Genomic DNA, 16,453 nt, shown 5'->3' on the forward strand with positions numbered 1-16,453 from the left:
AGAAAAAATTTAAGGATAATTAAGTAAAAATATATTTCCAACTCTACTTAGAATACTTAAAAAAAAATACATTTTTTTACTGATCCATGTTTTCAAAACCAAGTTATTCAAAATTTAAAATTAAAAAATAAATAAATTATGACACAAGCAAAAAAAAAATTGCTATATATCATGCGCTTGTTATATCAGTCGCGAGTCATGGTGCACCCCGAAAGGTGCCACCAATCAAAACAAAACGAACCTACGGAAAAAAGCCTCCACGTCATTTGTGATCACGTGTCTGAACGTGGAGGTCGAGGCTGAGAATAGAAATGCATTGAGGTTGGATTCTTCGAAGCTAGGGTTGGCAAAGGAGGTGATGGAGGCGGAGGCGAAGGTTCTAGTGGGGACGTACACGAGAGCTCCCGTTGTGCTCACCAGTGGCAAGGGTTGTAAATTGTACGATGTGGAAGGGCGAGAGTGCTTGGATATGACTTCTGGAATTGCTATGAATTTGCTAGGGCATGGAGATGAGGATTGGTTGAAGGGTGTGGTTGAGCAAGCCAGTATTCTCACTCATGTCAGCAATATGTACTATTCCAACCCTCAGGTTCGTAAATTTTCATGTTTTTTATTTTTAATTTTTTAATTTTTTTATTAGTTTTATTTATGTTGTAAATGTTTGATTTTGTTTGGATGCTGAGAAAGCAAGTGTGGGAAAATTGAAAATAAAAGGAGCTTAGTCGTTGTATACTAGGTTGTTCAATAATTAGCCAAAGATACAATGGAAGGATTAAAAAAAAAAATCCAAGCATATACTTTGAAGAATAAGAATCTTATAGATAGCACCTTATGGCTTTTGGCACTTTTCTTAGGCTCCATTGAGTGAAAAGAAAAAGAGGAAGACAATATCTATTGGCTGCAAGTCATTTGTCTAATCAATTGCTATATGTGCTTTCAACTGGGGGAATGTGCAGATTAGGCATGTGAATGGCATGAATATAGTAAGTTAGGCATAGTTTGAAACAATGTAGGAAAATAGCAACTCGAGTTTTTGAAACTCGAGATTTACATAATAAATCGAGTTTCAAAAACTCGCTTTATGCGCGCTTGGGCTTGCTGAGGTGGACAAAATGCCACCAGGATCTCGAGTTTTTAAAACTCGTTTTACTTCCGGTAGAACTCGAGTTTTATAAACTCGAGTTTTACTATATCTTATTTTAAATTAAGTTTAAAATTAAGTTTATATACGCATGGAACTCGAGTCTTAGAGACTCGAGTTTTTATGAGTAACTCGAGTCTTATAGACTCGATTTCCTCTGCGCATATTATATACACCTCAGCCCGTGGCATTAACTCTCACAGAAACTCACACCCTCAGTAACACACAGAGAAAACCTAAAACAGAGCTCTCAGCCTCACTAACTCTCTCACTCACTCACCCTCACTAACTCTCACTCACCCATAACTCTCTCACACCACTCTCACACCACTCTTGTCACAAAACCACATTCTCCACTCTCACCGCTTCTTCCCTCTCAGCAGAATTCATATCTAAGGTAAGGGTTTGCATAATTTGATTGTCATTGTAGTTGGGTATGTTGTCTATGGGTGTGGGTTAAAGAGTTTTACCATTTATTTTGTAGATAGTTAACATAACTTAGTTAATTTATCAATATTGTGAATTATAGAACTTTGTTTTGTTAGTGTTAATTTTTTGAGTATTTATTTGTATAGTTTTTGTTATCAAAATTTTATTCATCATTTTATTTTTATCATGATCTTACAAATTTCTTTGACTTTATTTATCATTGGTTTGGGTATGAAATGGGTAGTGAATGAATGTAATGAATGGGAATGGGTATGTAATTATCAAAATTTTATTCATCATTTCTAGGCTTTTATTTTTATCATGATCTTTCAAGTTTTTTTTGACTTTATTTATCATTGGTTGGGGTATGAAATGGGTTGTGAATGAATGTAGTGAATGGGTATGTAATCATGCTCCTCTACCCACCTAGTTCTTTCAGAACCCTTTTAGGCATTATAGGTCACCACACAATGGAGTAATAGATAATTCCGTCTCTCCATCCACTAGGATTAGAAGGTTTACGTCTTGGCCTTTAGATATTAATGGGCACTCTATAACCTGGCTTGAATATGTTCATTGGTAAGATTGCATTACTTTTTTCCCTCACTTTACGACTATGTGATTTAACTAACATAGGACTCGACTTGAACAGTTCACAATGCCTCGATATTCTTATAATCATATACCATGGTGGTCCGCTTAAGAATCCCCAATGCCAACAAGGGATTGCCATTTGAGGGGCCGGTATGAAAACCTATTATGCCGAAGTTGATCGTAGGTTGAAAACCCTTGATGAATTGAAGATACTTGTCATGGAAGAGTTGGATAAGAATCCTGATGCGTACAACATGCAAATTACTTATCATATGCCAAATGAAATCATGAAGCACCGGATTAATTACAAGTATATGCTGATAGAAAAAGACAAACATGTGAAGATCATGTTTGACAAGTTGGAGAAGTATAGTCAAGTAAGTAATATTGAGTTGTACATAGCGAGTTGGAGCCGCGTGCAGATGGCAAGAGGATATCCAACAAACAACTAGAAGCTTACAAGTTGCGCTTCCGGATGCTCAATATGAGTATTCTACACATGTAGAGGATGATGATGTTCATGCCGATGGAGATGATGATGATGATGACGACGACGACTATGTTGATGAGACTACTCGCCGTTAACAATGATGATGACGATGATGATGACGACGACGACTATGTTGATGAGACTACTGTCGTTAACAATGATGATGAAGATGATGATGATGATGATGATGATGACGAATATGTTGATGAGAATCTTGCCATTAACGGTGAAGATTTTGACGATAAAGATGACTATGAAGACATGATAGAGAGAGGGGACTTTCGGGACTTTGGGGGACTTTGAGAGGGACATTGATGACGATGAGACATTGGACGGCGGTGAACCCGATGCGGACAATGTTATTAGTGTCCAAAACATTACAAACACAATCCTGGCCTACGCACCTCCCGCGTTGTCATTCTCTGCAAATACTTGGGAAAATATGGTTGATCCTTCGCATATTGAGATGCCATTTGTGTCTACTTGGAGAGAGGGGATGAATTTGTGCAAAGGGTTGACTTTTGCGAGTAAAGTGGAGGTGAAGCGCGTATTAACAATTTGTGCCCTCAAGGAAAACAAAAACTTTAAGATCACTAGGTCGACGAGGAAAAATTTTTGTGCGAAATGCGTGCATGAGTCGTGCAAGTGGTATGTCTACGCAGCTATGAAGCCCGAGCTCCAAAATCTATGGATGGTCACCGTGTATGTGGGTCCTCACACGTGTATACCGACCGGGGTGCGAAATGATGGTAGAATGATGAGTTGTAATTTTATTGCAACGAAATCCATAACAAGTTACTTCGAGGATCACACCACTCAAATTAAGCATCTCAGATCTACGATGAAGGCGAAATATAATGGTCATAAGCCTTCTTACTACAAGGCATGGGATGCGAAACAAAAGGCGATTGCGCTTATGTTTGGAGATTGGGAAGAATCTTACCAAAGGCTGCAAAAGTTGCTAATGGCGTATATTGATCGGACCCGACTACCCGGTTTGCTATCGTGTCACACCCACCGATGAAGATCACACCGTATTGTTGCATTATGTGTTTTGGTCTTTCGGTCCATGCATATCGAGGATTCAAATACGCAAGCCGGTTATCGTATTGATGGGACCCATCTCGTATGGTAAATATCGGGAAAGTTGTTGGTCGCAATGGCAATCGATGCTAACAACAAGGTATTCCCTCTCGCCTTTGCTCGTTGTGGATCAGTGAGTCGGGTCCAGCTTGGAGGTGGTTTTTACGATGCCTCGTGAGAAACGATTGGCCACTCATATTCGACAACGGCATTTGCATAATTTCGACCGACATCTCGGTATCAAAAACGCCATTGCAAACCGGCCTAGAAGGGATGATGGAAAAGCAAAGGTATTTCATAGATATTGTCTTCGACATGTTGCTAGCAACTTCAACACCCATTTTCGAACTCGACTCTAAAGTCGGCGGCGTTGAAAGCGGATATGCTAGTCGAGTAGTTAAATTTGCTACCATAATGGACTCCATTAAGCAGGTGGAAATTGAGGCCATTAGGAAGAAGAAGAAGGTGACGGGGAGGGATGGTAAGGAAAAGAATCAAGATTATCTTCCATACACATACCTAATGAGCGAGGATGTGGACATGTGGACCCAGTCATACGATGGTGGGAGACGTTTTGGAGCAATGACAACCAATATATCAGAGTGTTTCAATGGTGTGCTGAAAGGTGCACGGGGCCTTCCTATTGCCGCGTTGGTTGAGTTCACTTGGAGCAAACTTGTTCAATATTTCCACGACCGGCGCAAAGAATACCATTATAAGTTGTCAGAGGGTAAGAAATGGAGTGAATATGCCTTATCCACGTGGGATGGAAATAAGCGTAAATATGAGAAACACTATCTCAAGCCATTTAGCAATGAAGAGCTGATATTTCAAGTAGTTACCCAACTCAACGTGTCTAGCGCAAGAGGGGGAAACCACAGTTACGAAGTTCGGTTACGGGAAAAAACATGCAGTTGTGGGAAATGGCAAAATATAGGGATCCCGTGTTCACATGCAATTAGAGTATGTGACTATTTACATATTGATTCGACCACGTATATTCACCCATGTTATGGTTTGAACCATGCCCTTAACACTTATGAGCATGCATTTGAGGTTCCTAAGTCACAGTCATTATGGAGGGATCCCATGGGGCCAAAGTGGTTGCCTAATCCGGCATTGTTGCGGGCCAAAGGTCAACCGGTGAAGTCACGAATAAGAAATGAGATGGATGGAGTGAGGAATAAGGATCAAGAACCCGGGATGGCGGAGTGAGGGACGCATTTGATAGAGAGTCAACCGAAGCAGACATGTGACCGTGTCATGCTTCCGGGCATAACCGTAAAATGTCCGCAATCCCGCGGTGCTTCCACAAGCGGCCATGTTCCACACTAGGTAGGTTGGCAAAAATTTATGCATCGGTTAAATAATTGTTGTTCATTCGATGTTTACCTAATGTTTACTATCTTGTCTCTAACGTAAATACTCTACGTTTTTCGGGCATCCTTCCATGGACGACGTTGTATTGGCTCTATGTGAACTTTTTGATTGTTGTTGAATGTACTTGTAATTCTCTATCCAATGTACCTCTATGAAGATTGTGATTTGAGTAGTATGGTTAGAATTGCAAATTAAGCGTGGTTGGACATGTTTAGAATGGTGATATATTGAGAATGACTTTTGTTGTGATTTGAGTGCATTTACATTGTAAAATGATGCCCGAAACGAGCATTTTCTGCGGGGAAAAAAAAAATTGCCCAGTAAAAATCGAGTTTTACACACTCGAGTTCCTTGGGAAAAAAAATTTGCCCGGTGAAAATCGAGTTTTAGAAACTCGAAATTCCACCTGGGAAATTTTTTGAAACAGGCATGCCTCTCGCCGCCGGAACAGCATGTTGGGGAAAAAAATTTGCCCAGTGGAACTCGAGTTTCTAAAACTCGATTTTCACTGGGAAAATTTTTTTCCCCAACAGCATGCTCTGTTTCAGGCAGAGAGGCATGCCCTGTTTCAAAAAAATTTCCCCAGTGGAACTCGAGTTTCTAAAACTCGATTTTCACTGGGCAAATTTTTTTTTCATCATTTTGCACTCGCATTATAGGCAACAGATGGAATAGGACACTCTGGTCATGTAGGTAATCAATTGTGCAAATGGATCTTAACAAAACTTTTAAAAACCACCACTTTAGAGTTGTAGTTGCATCGATAATTTTCGAGTTCCAAGAACTTGAAATTGTATATGTCAAATTTCTCTTGTCGTTTGGCAGCGAATATATGAGATAACTTGCAATTACGAACAAATCCTAATATTAGGCAATGTGATTTCTTAATAAAAAAGAGGAAGAGAACAAAAAAATCAATTTGGTTTGGGTTGTTATTTCTCGTCAAGTTTGCTAATCAAACATGATCGTTAAAATTTGCTTTTGACTTTTATGGACTTGACAATAGACCTTCTATTGACAAAAATTTATTATTATTCCTACAAGTGATTAACTTCAAAAATTTTAACATCAATATACAACCATGGTCTCCCTTGAAAAAGTTATATGATTTCACCACCGAGCACAAGCTTTAGAAGAAAGAGCATCTTGTTATTAATTTATTGGACAACACAATAAGTTCTGCGGAATAGAAACTCTTAAGTATTAACATAAATTATTACACTTTAGAAGTTGGCATTGCCGCATTAGCTCCGATTGCCGCTTGGCAAATCCTTCCATTCGAGTGATTTGTTTTGATTTGGGTGAAAAAATTAACACCAAATTTTGCCTCGAAAATTAAATAATAAAAAAATCAATTAAATACAAGTAACCACTACGTGAAAGAAAAAAATGTAGTTACAGATCAAAGGAAGGAAGATATTTTACCATAGAAATTGAGATCGCTCGCAAAAGATGCCTTACAGCCAGTAAATGAGAAGAACGGCAAAGGAACTGGGATAGGAACATTGATGCCAACCTGAGTCAAAACAAAAAAAGTTGAGAATTTATCTAAACTAATGCTAATTCAACCCACATATCTCTCTTCTTTTTTTTATTAGTAAGTTATACACACAAGTATAGGTTACAAACTACCAAATAAGCTAACTACGTGGTCCCGAAGGACAGAAAGATCAATTTTAGGCACAAAAATTTGAGGACAAAGGAGTCTCATTAGCAGCCATAGTTGCTATCCCAATTGTGACGAGGTTGCGGTGCAGCCATCCTTATTAATTCAAATACTACCAATTAATAGAAAAAAATTACATATAAATACCCCTGGTTTATATATAAAGAAACTCTTCAACCAATCAAGTAGAATTATATTCTTCCATAGATCCCACCCAAAGGCATTTAGGAAATCCAGTAACTTAATTTTTGGCTAGCCCTTAAAATGACCTACCAACCTAGTAAAGTATCATAGACTTGAAAGGTTCAAAGCAAAACCCCCCAATTCATTGTAACAAGACAAATGGCTTGCTAGACATTTCCCTATTATTTACTTTAAACACCGCTAAATACTTAGGCAATCTAGAACATTGTAGACTTGAAAGGTTAACCAATAAGAAGGATGGTTTATACACATCTTGCCATTTCAAACCTTGGTTAGAAAACAGGAAGTGCAATGAAGATTATACGCATCTTGAGTTTGTAGTTTGTTTCTCTGAGCTCAAAATTACCATTTTGTCTTTACATTCACACATGTTAAGGGACTCATATTATTCTTCCTTTCATCTTCACTTTTATTTTATTTTTTTTAAACTAAATTGTTATTTAATATATTGTATCCTTTTAATTTAACCAACTGGAAGATATAATAGAGAAGAACTAGCATTCAAAGCAGGGCCAAACTTGGTTGTTTAAACATGATAATTCAACATCAAAAGCGAAGCTACATTGAATATTAACTTGACTTACAATGTATAGAAACTAGCCGGAGTGCCCAAGTGTAGCAAAGAAAGGTCTGATTAACTAAGCCACTCTTGAACTGAGACCTACTCTTGTAAAAATATCAAGGCATTTTTACAATTTTTTTTTTTCGCTAGCCTATTTTCGTATAATATTTTACTATTTTATTTAACTTCAGTTTGATATATGATAGATTAACACCGCAAATGTAGTGACATTTTGTTTTCATAGTCAAACAATTCTACCACAATAATGGCAACATGAGCACAACAACAACAATAAAAGGTTAACACTTGACTCCAACGAGACAAAATTGGGAAAAAAAAAAAAAACAAACACAAAAACAAAAAATGTGATTGAGGAAGAACCTCTAGTAGCAGGCCCGATAGCCATTTTCACCTGGGCTTAGACTATATTAGCTACTTAAAAGCCTGGTTCAAATGAACCGGTTGAAGTGAAAAAGGGGTATGAAAATGTGTCATTCATTTGCTATGGCTACCGATTCTACCGAAAACTACGACCTGTAGGCCCCTTTACTCTCCTCTAAAAATAGTTTGTTAAGCTGAACGATCACTCAACTTATCATCTATGATTTGTAGATTTCTATCCTTCAAATTTACCCATTGCTCTCATACAGCAATAGCATGATGTATGATTTATTATCATCTATGATTAAGATTTATTATCCATCAATTCCAACTGTACTAGAGAATTATCATCAATAAAAATAGATGAGAGAAGAAAATAACAAGGGCAAATGAAACAACGGAACTAAAGGAGACAAACCTTGTCATAAAATGCAAAAGAAGTTGCACACTCAAATGGAAACGACAAAGGAGAGAATAGCTTCAAGGCTGTGCTCAAATGGAGGCATATTTCTTTCAAATTCAATCAATATGTTCTCGCTCTTCTTCAATGATGAAGTCAGATTGGAGTCGAATCATTGTCAACAAAGTAAGTCCCATTGAAGATGAACCCATATCAAACCCCGCATAACAAACATAGTAACTCCATCTCCATTATATGCTTGATTAAACTCTTTACTTCTTCATACAACCAAAAACTTATAGTCATGGTGTATCCCGTTAGTAATCAATACTTCATCGGTTGGGTCTTTTTTTTCCTCAAGCACTTAATCAATTTTTATGAGATGCCGTCAACTTATATAAATGATATGATTAAATACACTTAAAGGATTGCATAAAATTCATGGAAAAGAACTTGGGTACACTTCAACAAGCTACAAAAAAATTCGGCCGTTACAGAGGCCAAGTAATACAACAAAGCCATGTTAGTTGAAGGATTTCACACAAAGACTCGATTGGTTTGACTCATTCAATTTTTCAATCGCGCAATCAAATAATCAATAAAAAGTAAACATTCCATATCATAGTAAAAGCTATAAAATAGCATACCCAAGTGAAAAATAAAAAGGTCCAACCAAAACAATTTAACAAAGTTTCCACTTAAATGAAGAGGCAAAAGCAAGAGAGATAGATAGTTAATAAAAAGAAAGTATTCAAGCAAATATTGGTGTGGAGGTCATTTGGAGCACAACAACTTTGACTTGACAAACCAACTTACTCAAGGAGGAAATAAAGAGAAAATTATGCAAAAAGTAGGAGGGCACTTGATAATGGCAGTAGCCAAGACCCGGGATAATGAAAGCAGAGGCAAAGTTAAAAAGAGTTTGGGTTGTTTTCACCACTTTGATCCAGGGAGGAGAAATAGAGGGGAGGCGCTAATTTTTTTGTTGTTGAAGATATGTGAAAAAAGGAAGTAGATAAGGAAGGAAGAAATAGGTTTGGGAGAAAGATCAAGCCTGCCATAAACAAGACTAAGAAGATACAAAGATCCTTACACCCCCGCTCTCTACCTAACAAAAGGTATCATAAGCATGTTGGCATAAGTCCAAGTACAAAATTCTATAACTACCAATGATTCAAGATAGTCTGATGGGCACACATTATCCTAAGTCATCAAGGCATCTACAGAGTTAAGAAATAGAAAAAACAAGTAAGAAATAAAATAAATGAAAAATGCATTGTATATGAAACCTATGACACATAACTAAGGATAATTTGAACTTTAAAAGGGAGCTCAAGCAAAACATAAGTAAATAATATACCTCCTCATAATCATAATCACGGTCACTTTCTTCCCAAGGATAACGTGGTTGTAGTGATATTCCTTGTCCTTCTTCATCCTCACCAATGTGATCTAAAAGGAAAACATAAGATTTCTAGTGTGAAAACATTTTCAAAACATAATTCAAAGACTATACATGCATCAAATTACCATCCAAATCTTCCGTAGCATCCCCACTCTCATCATTTAAGGAACTGGCTTCAACCTACAATCACACCAACCATCAAATTTTATTACTCGCCGCCGACATATAAATACACACACACATTTGTTCATTGTAGGTACCAAGACCACTTGCGGCTTCTTCTTCTTCTTTTCAAACTGCAGAACGTACTTTCCAGGCCCATCGAAACTACAAATGAGGAAAATATCAAGCCTCTAGCTATCTAATGCATGCAATGGCATTCTAACATAAAATTAAAGGAAGAACAACATCGTATAATTAAAATTCATTCAATTCAGATACTCGACAAGTTTTCAGTCTTCTCGGCTAACTCCACGAATCATCAAGCGAGTCCCGGATTACAACCTTCTTCTTCTTCTTCTTTTTAGTGGGATCAAATGGGGCAATCAAGCAGCCATGTTTCAACATAAATAAATGCCTCAAGAGGCTGCTTTATGAGGTTTGTACAAATAGCCTTAAGTAGACCTTTCGTACATGAGAATATTTACAACTCTAGACCTTCGCCAAACACTCAAAAGTCTCGAATTGACATAATCATTCAGTTCAAGATCCATTTATACAGTTCACATAAGTTCTATTTTATTTATATTTTGGAGTAATTGGAATGGTCCTTGAAGTTCTACCCTTTTTTTTTATTACAATACTAAAATTCGAGAAAAAAATATTGGTCTTTTATTACAATACAAAGCCGAATGAATGATGATGGGGACAAGCAGAAAGCTGACCAAATGGTTGTGGAATTAACGTTCACAATAGTCCAATAGGTGGGGCCAATGGTCAATTAGAGACACCAATGATAGTTCATTACAATGGATTTGGACATGAGGTAACCACAAGAATGAGGATCATGGAATCAGCCAAAAGCGAGGGGAGACCGGACTGAACGTCGATAGAAATGACAATAGAAATCCAAGATTGACCGTTAAGATGATGATATCTAAATTTGGTCCTTACAATTTGTAAAGGAGAAGACACAATCCTTGATTAGACCAGATACTTCAGTACGTATAAGGAACTAATCCCGTCCCCGAATATTTGTATTATTGGTTCAACCTTCCATAATGCATACACATCAAAACTAAAAGCATCATTTATACAATTTTTTAATAAGTTATCCGATAAAGAACAATAAATAAATCATCTTCCAAGAAAAAAAATCAAAAGACCATGTAAATTAATTAGGCCGCAACATTCAAAAATTTTGACCAACCTTGAATCCAACTTTGTTATCAAGACAAGTATGCCGGTCGACTTCATTTCTTTCAAAGGCACTTGATCAGCGAGGTCTGCAAAAGATAGCAAGATTTTATAAAACGAATAGTACAACAAAGGAATGTTCAAGAACCAAAATTTGAATTAAGTAGGGTCAATGTGAGAGCAAGTCCGTGCATGAATAAAGTATATACCTCTTTGGTCCCGAAATACAAGGTTCAACATCCGCAAGATCCAAGCTTGTAGATAAGAGGAGTATACTCTTTCTAGTTGAGGCTTATTTAGGGGAAATCAGCTAGCATTACCCCTATAAGAAAATCAGATGCAAATATACCTCGGACAATTAAGAAATATAGAGAATATATAAGGACCCTTACCTCATTGTAGTCAACAACAACTTTGTTCGCCCTCGAGATATGCTTCTATCATTTCGACCTAAATTTAAGAAGGAAAGAAGTTACACAATGCTATAGGAATTTCACATTGCAAGGGAACGAATACAAAGTGAATCACCCACCGTCTCATCACTTCTTCCGCTTAATTTGAGATACCGTAAAGTGACACGGTCTACAATGGAAGAACCCCATGGTTGCACCATATTCGGGAGACATGTTGGCAATAAAGTGGCCACTCGTCGGCCTAGTGATAATTCACCCATGCCTTCCCCTACAAGTATATACAAACATGATAACCTCATATCTATCTAGTTCCATGGACCAAATCATTGCAATTTAAGATTAGATAAACTCAACTTCCGGAAAGTTAAATTACCATAGAACTCAACAAATTTGCCAACAACACCATGCTTCCTCAGCATTCGTGTCAGGTCAGCTTAAAACCAAGTCGGTAGCAGTAACACCATTGTGCAATTTTCCAAGATAACTTGAACCCAACAACACCAGGCAACACCATGCTCATGGGCCGTCAATGACAAATAAGAAGGCATTAGAAGTATAATGCAGCAGAAATCTTCCCTTAGCAGGGATGAAAGTGAGCCACGGGGTGTATATTGAAGTTTAAAATAAATGAGCAACAGAATTTAATTACCCGGCCAAGCATTGCCGATTCTCGCTTCAATACCTCCAACTCCCCAAACCAGCAACTCCTAACCCATCAATCATGGTTGTATGGGAATCGGTTCAACCACACTATCAGATAGAGTAGGCCCTCGCTGTTGAACACACAACCCGTCCAAGGTATTCAAGATTAACCTGTGAATTCAACACATCAAGTCATTCCGTGCCACATCTTTTTAAAAATGTCATGATCAAACACTCAATTTTCATTTGACATACAAGAATTGAAAGAAAAAAGGATATGATTTCAATATGTAGAATGAGAAATAAAAGTGATGTGATTGATACACCAAGGTCGACATTTAAACCAACATTATCTTATCTTTCACTTCTCCTTCCAAACTACTTTACCCGATGCACAATACCGTAACCGGGAGGAACAACGAGCATGTTGCGGAAAGCAAGAGACCCCCATTTAAGAAAAGCAAATCTCTCCTTGTAAACTTAAAGTTTGTAAAAATATGAAGCATCAAACACACACACAACAAATAAGAGCCCCAACATAAAAAAAAAAAGATCACATTAGACATTACCTCTGTAACAAACCTCTTTTTCAAGGTTCACCAATTTTGCGTTTTTTAACCCTCGTATAATGTTTCGGCGGGGGAGGAGGTTGCGGGGCATCATCCTTAGGCTCATCATCGTGCTACAAAGACATTAGATGCATACAATCAATATTTGGTGTAATGATACGGTGTGTGAACCGCAAAATAGGCCTATACATCGTAATTAATGGTATCGTACCATAGAGCCGCCTTTGTGTCCTATTTTGTGTCCACCCGTCCCACAAGTGGGAGCTCTTCTAGCACGTTGCGGTCGACCTCGTGGGGGTGAGGGCCGATGAAGGGGATGCTCGTCCGGTACATCGCATCTCGGCCGAAGAGTGTCAATCCCAACTAGAGGTCCTAGAGGGTCGATGAGGATGAGGCAGGTGGTAATGATGCTCGTGTACGTGCTAGGAGTGGGGATCATTGTCATGGGTTCAGTACGGGGTGGGTCTATGGGCAAAGTGGGTGCACCGGAGCCGGTGGATGGGTTGAGGGTGTCTCGGGGTGCATAGGAGGGGTCAACTGAGAATGAATACCGAGATCGAAACTGGGCTGTGAAGGTGGGGTGGGTGAAGGGACCTCGGGCTGAGGAGATGCATCTACCATGGGTGGAAGGACCTCAGGCTGGAGAGATGCGTGCGGGATGGGTGCAGGTATCTCGAGACTACTTACAACCCGAGCGGTTGTTGCACACCGACCACGGCCCCTAGCTGCACTTGTCCTTCGGCTCGCCGTGCAGCCGACCATGGCCCCTAGTTGCGCTTGTGCTTGGGCTTGCGCGAGGCCCACCACGGCCCCTACCCGCAAGCACGGGTCGGTGTACGTACGGAGTGCTGCGCTTGTGCCCAGGTTGCAATATCCGTCGATTCGCTCATGCCCATTGTTTGCCTCTCCATTTGGTGCAAAAGACCACCACCAAGCCCAACCGGTATCATTTAGGACGCGTCGGACATGGTTGTGGGCTCCGGCCGCCTACAGAAGCATCTCCAACAAGCGCTAAATGGCTTTCAATGCTGAAACCGAGAAAGAACCAAGACAATTAGATTTGAGAAAATTAAGTATCAATTGTATAATGGATAATATAGTACTTATTAATCTACCTAAAAACTCAACTAAGATATATCTAATTAGAACACATAACCGATATATCAAAATTTGCTCTGTTTCGGACGAAATACTTTAGAGTGATTTGGACGGTACCCGGCCGGTAATAGTCATGATCGCGAGGCATCTCACCAGTCTGAGGAGGTGCATGGCAAAGTCGTTGTCGTCTCTCATCCCATGTAAGGATATACGGTCCATGCTCCTCCCTCCAATTCTTCTCCACCTTCCCACGCAAGTCTATTCTATGCAGTCTTTCATCGTACACAACATGGTCGGGTCGCTCTTGCGCCAACCCAAACTGACGAAGGACACGATCTGGGTGGTGTATCTACTATGCAAAAACACACAGTGGCACCCTTGCCGTCCACGTATCCCTCCCCGCAACGCAAAAGTCGGAAAGGTGGCCGAAGTCCGCCTCGTATGGTCGCCACACAATCTACAATAGAAACAAAAAACAATTATCATAACATCAAGTTTATTAAAACAAGGGAGAATACATAGATAAAGGGAAAAACAAAAATTGAAACAGAAGATGTGTTAAAGGATGAAACAATCATATTCTTAAGGAAAATTAACATAACCAAACAGAATTTTTGTTTGTCATACTTGGTCCGGCTGAATTCTAACTAATTGCTCGCGATAGTGGATCAAGGCCATGCCGGATGGCCTACTCTTCGAGCTTGGCACCCGCACCCACTCTACAGTGAAGTGAATAACATAAGATAAGATAATACCCATGTTATAGTTACTAAGAAAAGTACATTGCACACACAATATTAGAAAAATACTTACTTAAATGCAAGTGGAGCATATGGCCATGGGCCATAATCACATCCAAAGGTGGGGCTCATCCTCGGGCACAAGAATGGCAACCTTGCCCATGCCCAATACTGGACCAATGTGCACGCCCCACCAATGCGATGCCCCTTTCTCGCTTGCCCGACACAACTCTCTACAACCAGGCCAAGCAACCACTACCCCAACTATACTGTGGCGGATCACGAAGGTCACGTAGGAACGCCAAGAACATCAAATGCACCCTATCTCCCGACTTGTCCATGAAAAGCTTATCCCCTAGCGCCGCTAAAATGTAGCACCGAGCATACCGGTGTATCTTGCATCTCCGTTGCGTCATGAGGCAGTGGCACCGCAATGGCGTGAACAAGGCGGCCGATGAGAATTCTTTGCCCCACCAAAGTTTTGTTGTCATTCGCCGAGTAAAACCAAGCAACTCCATGCACGGATCTCGCCAATCCCCATCCACCACGAGCCGGTCCCAACCAAGACCTCACCATCTATAGGAAGTCCGAAAATGACCTCCACATCTTGTAGGGTGATTGACATCTCACCATGTGGAAGATGGAACGTATGCGTCTCCGGCCGCCATCGCTCAACTAGGGCCGAAATTAGGCAATGATCTATCTCTCTCGGAAGGGGCTCCTAAACAATCCTTCCAGCCTTAGCAACTTGATAATGTCAATCACCCGATTATCTTCCATCCGAATGCTTGCCATCTCCTTAGTGCGACCACGGCACGTAAAGGCCCGGGTCCTGCAAAATCCATAAAAATTATAGCGGTTATTACAACTACAAATTGTGTTTTGAAAGAACTTGCTAACTAAAAGTCAAAGACAACGTAAAAATTAAAGCGATTGTTAGAACTAGATATTTCACCTCGCCATTCCAAATGTCCTCTCGATCGATGATATCGTTGTCGCGTCAACAATGACTCGTCAGTGGACCAGGTGCAAGACCCGTGGCTCGTCATCAATCCGAGGCTCCATACCGCAAACATTCGTATACTCAACCGTGAGATCATTAATAGTGTGGGGGCAAAGGAATGCTATTCTACATGCAAGTAAATGTGACTAAAAATGAAAAGAAGGTTCCGTAGTTTATTCTCTTGTTGTATCTATCTCGAGAACTAAAAATAAAAGATAAAAATAAGTAAATAACAGCATATTAAACTAATAGGATCAAGCAATACCCAAGACACATAGTCGAACAAATACACTTCAAAGCTATACGGTGACTTCTTGGATGAAAAATAGCCACGCACGTCCTAAATGATAATGAATAAAAATAACCACAAAACCGGGAAATCCTGCATACAAACATCGATTAAAAATAAATAAAAAATCCCCTAATGTGTCCAAAAAAGAACAAAGAAAAAAACCAATGTATAGAGGAGACATAAACAAAACCACAATCGTAGTCATTTACGTAGCTAATTAGCAAAAAATTAAAATAAAATCTGAACATAATAGATAATTTATATCCATCAAACACCCAACTTTGTCCACATTAGCCAATCTCGCCAATGTTGCTATCTTGCCACAAGAAGGTCCTTAATGTTCATGGGGAAGTATCCGAAATGTGCAAGTTGGGTGCCCAAAAAATAATAATAATAAGCACTTCAAAGCAAAGTGATTCATTTCAATTTTTTTTTATTCTAAAAGATATACAAATAGACATGTTATCTACAGAAAATTCTGAGTTCATTAACCTCAATGAACATTTCAAACATTTAACTTTTGGCCACAAATATTTAAAACTTTTTTACCCTTCTGATGATGAAGAAAAATTAAAATATTGAGGCTCTAAGAATCTATATTTCGT

The 16,453-nt window shown here is 39.1% G+C and overlaps 1 pseudogene; it reads left to right on the forward strand.

Annotated features, from left to right (window-relative positions):
- LOC142616091 (acetylornithine aminotransferase, mitochondrial-like) overlaps positions 1 to 16,453 on the forward strand; it is a 28,005-nt pseudogene that overhangs the window by 7,092 nt on the left and 4,460 nt on the right.

Source organism: Castanea sativa, chromosome 11, assembly GCF_040712315.1.
Source record: "Castanea sativa cultivar Marrone di Chiusa Pesio chromosome 11, ASM4071231v1".
NCBI lineage: Eukaryota > Viridiplantae > Streptophyta > Magnoliopsida > Fagales > Fagaceae > Castanea > Castanea sativa.